Here is a 9,214-nt window from a genome sequence, read left to right as displayed (position 1 = left end):
AATTTGGGGGCGGTTAACGTAACTGTCGGGTTTAAGGGTGTGGTTCTTGTGCCGGGGTCCCATGGTTAGGGGCTAGCCCCTTTTCCCACCCAACTGAACCTTTATAATAGTTAAATACAAACTTCGCCCCATAATAGTTAAGACTCATCATGTGGCTCAGGCGGGCACGCATGTGTTTTGCCAACGGAGAGACCTAGGTTCAATTCTGTGGGGTTGCAAACGTTTTGCCATGTAAAACAAATGGAATATTCTCAAAATATTCTAGGAATATTCTCAAAAATATTACAAAGAATATTCCTTGGAATATTCCTATGAATATTTTGTGGAATATTCTATTTTAACTTTTTTAAAAATTCAAAAAATAGAATATATTGGGCGATTTTCAAATTAGTGTAACTTCTGCATACGGAGTCTGTTTTTCGAACCATTCATGGTGCTGGAATCAAGAAGGCTAGACTTTTCTAGTTTTCTAGGTTCAAACCATTTCTGAGCACTTTCATTTTTTAGTATTTTCCAACACTTGGTCTTGAGCTCCTGATCACACCTCCCAAAAACTCTGAACTGAATTGTATAGCAAATGAGAGAACAAAAACATCCTTTTCCATTCAGCCAAATGAGTAGAAAGATAATGAAAATCTCCTGCCTTTCCAACTGTCGTCATGGCAAAGTTTTGCTGAATAAGCCAAGTACTTGTCGAATCCCGACCAAGTTTTCTGGCCAGACAAATCTGAAAATTGCAGAAACCAATAATGACTCTTGCTGATGTGTGAGCTAAAATATTCCGCTGAACATGCGAGCTTGCCAATTGTCATTATGCTCATCAATGGCACCTCCTTCTCTAGAAGGAAAACTGAAAGTGACTTAATCTAATATCCATAAGAAACTTCCAAAATAAAGTAGTTGTAGAACAATGCTTGTATAGGCTATAGCATGCTGAAAGTAATGGAAATGCTCATCCCAAAATCTTGGGACGTGTTGCAAAAACTTCTATTCACGAACAATAAAAGTAAGCAAACCATAATGAACCAAGTAGAGACCCATGCTGAAATTTGAGGCTTCTTTGCTTGCATGCTTTTCCATCTCATGGAATTGTGAACTACTTTGCACCAATTTCGTTCCCTGCACCAAATGACACCAAAGATACCTTGTGAAACAAGACAATCATCAACGACAAGTTGACCTGAAATGTCCTGAATAATGGACTCAACCATAAATGTAGCAAGTGTGTAGACAACCGACACAAGTCGACAAAACATATGCAACACAATTGACACAAGTCGATAATCAAGGTGTGACACAATCGACAAAAATCGATAAGCATTGTGTGACACAATCAACAATGTAAAAAGTGTGCTCACAAGCGACACTAGTCGACCAACAACAGATACATTTACAAGCACAAATGCATGTATAATGTACAATGAACTATATACATTTCAATAGATACACCTACACCCACTATGTATAGGTGCATATTCAAGTCTTCTTTTCAAATGCCAACAAATACATCAACCCAAAAACAACGTGTGGGTGAAAAAGGGTTGAAATGAAAGACAATGTTGTAATAATAGTGAGTACCATACTCATCTTTTACCTCCATGGTGAAATTTCCAAAGTTTGTATATGTACAAAAGGAGTACATCTTACTGTGTCAAGAAGTCCATCCACTTCACACCAAGCCACTTTCATGGTGATTTTTGCTGCTACAATTTGTCCTCATGTGAATCTTCCCTTTCCACATCAATAATGGAATCTGTGGTTCCACCTTTGCCAATCTTCTCGTCCTCTTGCTACATGTGTGTGGGATGAAAAGCTGGATATAAAGTCCAACAATGAGAGACAACATGTCCCTTCTTTTGGCAAAATTGCAAATCTTATGCACCTTCTTCGAAGGTAGTTTTTGCTTCATCTGTTCCCTGTGTGATTTCTTCCTCATCCAACATCTCGAAACATGATGGTTAAATTGACCACAATATGTGCAACAAATCTCTCTTCCATTAAAGAATATAAAATTATCATGCCTTATAGAAACATAATCAAATTGATCATGATAATATTTATAGCTCTTGTGTTGCTTTACATGTTCATCCGTTTTGCCTCCATGAGGAGATGAACTAGTAGAGGCTTCAATGCTCAATTGCAGACTAACATCATCGTTCTTGTCTTGAAAACTTCATAAAATTGCATGCTTTCCATAAGCTTCATGTCTACCATCTTCTTGCTGCAACAAAGGCTTTAATCAATGGCAATCATCTTTGAAACAAATTTAACATATTCGCCTCATGGAACTTGGAACAAAAGTTCTCTTTGAATTAGCCTCACATATTTTCTTGGCTTTTGAGTCTTCGCCATCAAATTGCACATAAACAAGTCCAAGATTCTTGAGTCATTCCTCAATAGAAATGGGTTCAATCATGCCTTGTGCATGCTTTCCTAATCCTTTGCCTTCATAACCCATCTTAATCATTAAATTGTATCATGCTCCCCTTGTATGCTTTTGAAAAGATCCAACACATCTTTCTAAAGAGAAAACTAAAGACAAATCAGAATGGATTACCTCTTCCTCATGCATGTTCTTGGTCAAAGCCTCTTGGGCTTGATGAAGCTGCAACTCCATATCATGCAATATTTGAAGAATTTCTTCCTTCTGCTACTTCATGGCCAACAATTTCTCATGAAGCTCCATGCTTTCTCTTCTATCCTCAAATAGGATCTATACCATATCCTTCAATATAAGGAATTCACGCTTCATATCCTCATCGAAGAACCTTTTGAAGGAGGAAACTTCACTTGATGAATTTGTCATTATAATGCCAATGAACAAATTAACTTCAACAATGTTCTTAAGCTCTTCAAAACAAATGACAAAGATTTTTCACCCAAATGTCTTTACAACCATCATATATTCAAGTAGCCAACAACGCACAAATCAAGTGAGAATTTTGTTCATGCAGCCAACAACAAATCAACTAAAGTGAAAATCTTGGAGTGGTTTGGAGGTCCTTTGGGGTAAATAAAATATCATCTATTCCTTTTTTTCTTCTCCAAGACTTAGCTAATCAATAGCTATCCCCAAACTTCAACAAACTCAAACAACTTGCAGTTTGCAAAATAGTAAAGCAATCAATCTTCTACACCACTTTAAAATACCTTTCCAGCTATACAATCAAGCTATTGTGATGTCAATCAAGCAAACCTGCAACCCTATACAACTCTCACAATAAAGGGTATTTGAAGTTTCGAACTGGAAGGTGACCTAAATCAATTTACAATACAATACATGATAATATATGATTTGTCATGAACTAGCTGAGGGAGGCATTCCTATGCTCAACTTTATAAATTTTATTTCATGTACATAGATCAAATAGTTGTCTGCAGATACAGACTTGTGGTTCTCCAGATGTAGAGTCATCATCCATGAGTAGGATGACCATCTGTGTAGAGCCTTCATACATTTGATGTTTTGTATCCCTGAATATATCACAACCCGGATGGATGAAACTAGATCCAGTGTCTTCAAACTCATTCAATCTTCACTTGATGTACAAGTCAGACCATGTGAAGAGATGTTCTGAAGTCAAACATGGAAAGACATCGCCTGACTACCAGCCACTAATGTGAGCTGTTAACAGACATGAGAGGGATCATCAATAATGAAAATGATCCTCAAGGTACTACAATACATTTCATGTGTTGTGAATACATGATTTGATGTCAAACACCATGCAAAATATTTTGGTCGAAGGCCATTGATGTCAACTTATCACCAGAAGTGAGAAAATTGCCATTGATGTAAACAAGTTTCAAAGCACTGGAAAGGTGTTTCTGAGTCAACTTCTTGGATAATCAGCTGATGTTGACAAGAAGTGACTCATCGTAGGAGGACCTTGATGTATCCCACATCTATGACATGAAACGAAGCAAATGATTTCTATAGGTGAAAATGAACTGACGAAACAAGGTCTAGGAATGGTGGTCATGAAAAATGAAGGTTGGAGGTAAGGTAGTGTATGAGACATTAACTGGATGACTTCTCTTGAACATGTCGGTGACACTGAGATGAATTGGTAGAGTTAACCCCAAAGGATGGATGGTATGAAAGACCATTGGTATGATGACTGGTGAATAGAATAACACAACCCAACTCAATCATGGAGATGAAGTTAAAGTGTCATTTTCGAGAGCGACTTGCTACCATACATTCTTCAAGATTTTTCCCTTTTTCCCCAGTCAATGTTGACCAGTACCTCTTTATTTTTGTCAAGCTTTGAGGAGGAGAACATATCCTTGTTCTATAATTCACCCTTTGGGCAAACCCGTCGCTATTTGATGTTTTAACGAGTCTAGCAATAGTGAAACTCGGTCTCATCTAGATGGCCAAGTTTGTCGCTATTATTTTAATGAGTTTAACGACAATGATAACTCGGTCCTTTTCATATTTATAGAGTTTTAAAAGAGATTAAAAGAAAACTCCATAAGTTCTTTTTCGTAAAATAATCCCTCAGGTTCGAAAAAAGGATAAAATAATATAGGAGGGATGAAGTTTCCAGCATTTTAATGAGCTGGAAAAGACAACTGCTCGACAATATTTTCATGTTTAACAAGTTTGAAAAGGGTTTAAAGAGGACTCCATACTTTTCTTTTCATTTTTGAATCAAAGATCAAAAAGAAGACAAAAAGACTGCTTGGTGGTCAAAGATGCTCAATTCACCGTTTAGCACATCAAATTCTATCGATAGTTATTCAACCTGCTCAAAACTCCATCAAACTAATTAAAAATACATATTTATGGATGAAAAATGAGCTAAAACTAACATTTACTTGAAGTACATAGAAAAATAAACATAAAAAGTAGTTTTAACATTTCATTGTCACTATTTCATTTCAAATTTTGGATCTGGAGCTCTGAAGCGGGTTTCCCCCTCAAATTCACTAGTTGATTATGAGAGATTCTATGGACCATTTTCTGCATTGTCAAGACCAGGTAGGAGCTATCCTTAAGCTCTTCATTTTCTTTCCATCTTTTCCCAATTCTGGGCAAGTTTTCTCACCTTTCTGGGCCTCAGGGTTTGAATATTTCACTCTCCAATCATCACACTTTGCCTATATAGAAAAGTGTGATGCATACTGGGATGCCAATAGGAAAAACAGTATGCATCTCACCTTGCTCAAAGGCTAGGTGTGATGGGTGCAAAAGGGCAAGTTTGTACAATGTTTTTTCATCAAATTTTTGCCTATTTTTTCTCAAAAATGGATCCTAACTCATCTAATGTTTGTATTTCAGATATTTGTTGGATCAAGATGGTCGTCACATGGTGAGAACAAGAACATGAAGAGGAGGATATGGTTGTTTTACATGACTAGGGCACAGTGGATGCATTAAGGAACTCTGGTTTACTGAGGTTTTTCTGCATATCCAGCATGAGACAACAAATAAGTTTGCTGCAGTATTTCCTTCATGCTTGGGATCCTATTGACTAGGTATTCTAGATCAGAGGTAAATCTATTCCTTTCATGATCGAGGATATTTATTTTCTGATGGGTTTGTTGAGGCATGGTGCCCCTCTTTCACTTTCAGGATTTGCTCGAGGAGGTGAATCGATGAAAAACTACATTCGTTAGTTCTGCAGGGAAAGATCCCAACCTAGTAGAGATGGTAAGATTAATATCCGGGATGTTACTGATCGACCTTTGAGGACCATTCTATTTACCTTTGCTAGATTGGTTGGCAGTGCGGCCTTACATTTAGCGAATAGATCCTATATGCAGTATGCCTTGGAATGCCTAGAACAGAAGGTGTTCAATTGGTGTGAGGCGGTACTTCCTATCATGAAAGACCAACTGTCCAAAGTAAAGACTAGGAGAAACAAGAAATTTGGTTATGGATCTATATTGACTGCCTTTGCTTTGGAAAGAATCCCACTGATGCAACCTCAAAATATTTCACTGGGATTACTTGCACCAAGAGAACCACTGATGCGGAGATGGTTGGACGTTATGGCTAGGCATGTTGGCCAGTCCCAGATCTCCTTCTCATCTTCCTTTTTTGAGTGGTTCAATCACCAGGAGATGGTGTTTGCGGAGTATCCATATGTAGGGATGGATTTTCGAGGCAATTCAGATTTGGCATTACCAGTTGCTGAGCAATGGTTTGCTATAGGTAAAATGTTTTGACCACTTTTTTATTTTTTTAGTTTTCTATTGTTTGTGTTTTTGGTTGTTACCAAGACTAAGAAAACTCATATGTGAGTGGCACACCCACAAGAGGAGGATGCTCCAGCAGGAGAAGCTGTAGGGAGAGCAGTCCTTACGGACCTAGACATAGCGAAGACCCTTGCAGAATTGCAGAATCAGATAAAGGGATTGACTCTTGGTATCCTAGATGTCCAGACTGATGAGTTAACTATGAGGCTATAGAACTATACTACTGTTGTACTGATTCGTTAGGCTAGGCTCCTATGCATGATAGCACAGGTGGTGACCTATTATCACTAGCATCACTAGTCTAGGTTGTTTTTCCTGCATTTACTTTGAGGTTTTGGGTCAGATGACCGATTTTGTCTTGGACAAATTTTTTTTTGTGAAAACTTATAAACAACTATCTATTTTGACTTTCCGAGTTTTATTTTGGCTAAGTGATGGAATCCTAATGCAAATGTTGATGTGAAATGCTTTGTTTACATATGCTACAAATGTCTATTTAACACATAGTTTGCTAATGAATCAGTCAATGTGTTTAAGTTTCTGGAAATTTGTTCATATTGAATAAAATCAAAATGTTTTTCCAAAATACTAACTCTTAGGAACATGCAATGAATAGCTGGGTTCTGAAAGGAATAAATGCTAGTAAGTTGTAGAATGACAAGTTGTGAATCTAGCCTGCCAATGATTTAGCATATGCCATGTGAAATGGCATCAGAGAGAAGTTTAATCAACGTGCTATACTCAAAAATGTTGTTTGTCAATCGACCAATACATATCCCTCTAAAACTCATTAACTCACCGCTTGGATCGAAGATGGCCCAGGCTATAGAAGATAGGTTCTGCGAGCTACAACTAGCTCCGTTGGCATACCCAACAAATGGTTCCAAAAATCTTGACAACCCGTTTTGGGGCTGTGACAGTGGAATCCCATCATAATCGACTAACTCGTAGGCTCCTTTTTTCAACACATGTTTAACGATATAAGGGCCCATCCATAATGGTTCAAATTTCCCTGCTCTTAACTAGTCAGAATCCTAATCGTAAAGCAAGACCAGGTCACCTTTTGAGAAGATACGAGGCTTAACATTTTTGTCATATTGTGCCGTGATGCATTTCTTATGTGCTTCGTTAGCCAATATGGCATCACGATGGGTTTCATCCAGATGGATTAATTCCAAGAAATGAGCTTCTTCTTCAGATGTTTCAGGTAGTAGGTCAATTGCGAGCTTGAGGGATGAGATTTTACACGGAATTGGTAAGACTGCTTCTAGACCATACACCAATTGAAAGGGTGTAAATCCGGTCACATTTTTCATTGAGGTCTGATATGCCCGCAGAGTTGAGTACAGGATTAAATGCCAATTCCATTTATGGACTCCAATCATTCTTTCCAACATGCGCTTAAGGACTTTGTTTATTGCCTCAACTTGTCCGTTAGCCTACAGATAATATGGAGTAGAACTATCATGGGACAATCCTAATTTGGTAGTTAACTCAATCATCATGTGATTGCGAAAATGCGACCCATGATTTGTGACTATAGCCTATGGCACACCAAATCTAGAAACTACATGATTGAAAAAAAAAGTGCAACCATTTCGCCACTATTGTTCAATGTAGGCATCGCCTCGGCCCATTTGGTAAAGTAGTCGACAACGACTATAATATACCCATGCCCCCCAGCCGAGGTGGGGTTGCATGTCATGAAATCAATGCCCCATTTCGCGAATGGGCCAACATCAACAAATGGATGCAGTGGTGTAGGTGGTCATCTAGTTTTACAATCAAAAATATGACAAGCATGGCAATTTCTGACTGCAAGTAAGCAATCTTTGAATATGGTTGGCTAGAAGTAACCATCTCGTAAGATTTTTTGTGCAGTTGCATAATCAGATAAATGCCCCCCACAAGCACCTAAATGACAATCATTCAAAACTTTTTTGGCCTCCTCATGCATGAGGCACCTTCGTAAAATCGTATCGACACCACGACTATAAAGTGTATCACCAATGATCAGATAATATTTGGCTTGGTATCGGATACGTCGTTGTTCAGAGCGAGAGGTCTTAGGCCTAAAAGCTTGGGTTTGGAGATAGACCAGTATATCCCCATACCATATATCACTTGAAAATATTAGAAACAGAGACTCATCCATGATTGATTCTTCTGATGTTAAATCGTTGGAGGGCAAGGGAAGGTTGCAAAGTAGCTCTGCAAAGATGAGATTTCTTTGATTTGGATTTGATGAATTCTAGATCAAACTCCTGCAAGATGACTGTCCATTTGGAATATTTGGTCCCCAGCAATTGACGTGACAGGATGTATGTCATAGGGTTGCAATCTGACATAATGGTAGTTTTGCGAAAGAGAATATAATGTCGAAATCTTTGTACAGCTTGGACGGCTGCTAAAGCCAACTTTTCAACATAAGAGTACTTTATTTCTATATCATTAAGATTGCGACATAAATAATATATAGGATGTTCAATTCTATCATGTTCTTGCACTAAAACCATACTGATGGTTGTATCTACAATGATGAGATACAGGTAAAAGTCAATTTTGATAGTTGGGGGCATACATTAATGATGCTTTTCTCAGGGAATCTTTGAGAGCATCAAAGGAAGCTTGCGCAACTTAATCCCAATGGAAGGATACCCCTTTCTTCAAAATATGTGTATAACCTTTAGCGAGCTCAGTATAATTTGGAATGAACCTCCTCATAAAGTTTGCCTTCCCTTGAAGTCTCTGAATCTGTAACAAATTTGAAGGTGGAGGCATGTCAAGAATTGCCTGGACCTTTATTGGATTGAGTTGAATTCTATCCTTAGAAACTACAAAGCCAAGTAGTTGACCAGAGCTGACACAAAACACACATTTGTGCGTTTTGAGTTGTATATTGTAGTGTCGGCAATGTAAAAATATGGTTCTCAAATGTTCGGGATGATCAGTTCGTTTTCGCGAATGAGTAGGTAGATCGTCAAGATTGGTTGAACTATGTTTTTGA

Source organism: Pinus tabuliformis, chromosome 8, assembly GCF_031772625.1.
Source record: "Pinus tabuliformis cultivar Carrire ecotype Pingquan chromosome 8, CPIR1, whole genome shotgun sequence".
In the NCBI taxonomy this organism is placed as follows: domain Eukaryota; kingdom Viridiplantae; phylum Streptophyta; class Pinopsida; order Pinales; family Pinaceae; genus Pinus; species Pinus tabuliformis.
This window is presented reverse-complemented; position numbering follows the sequence as displayed.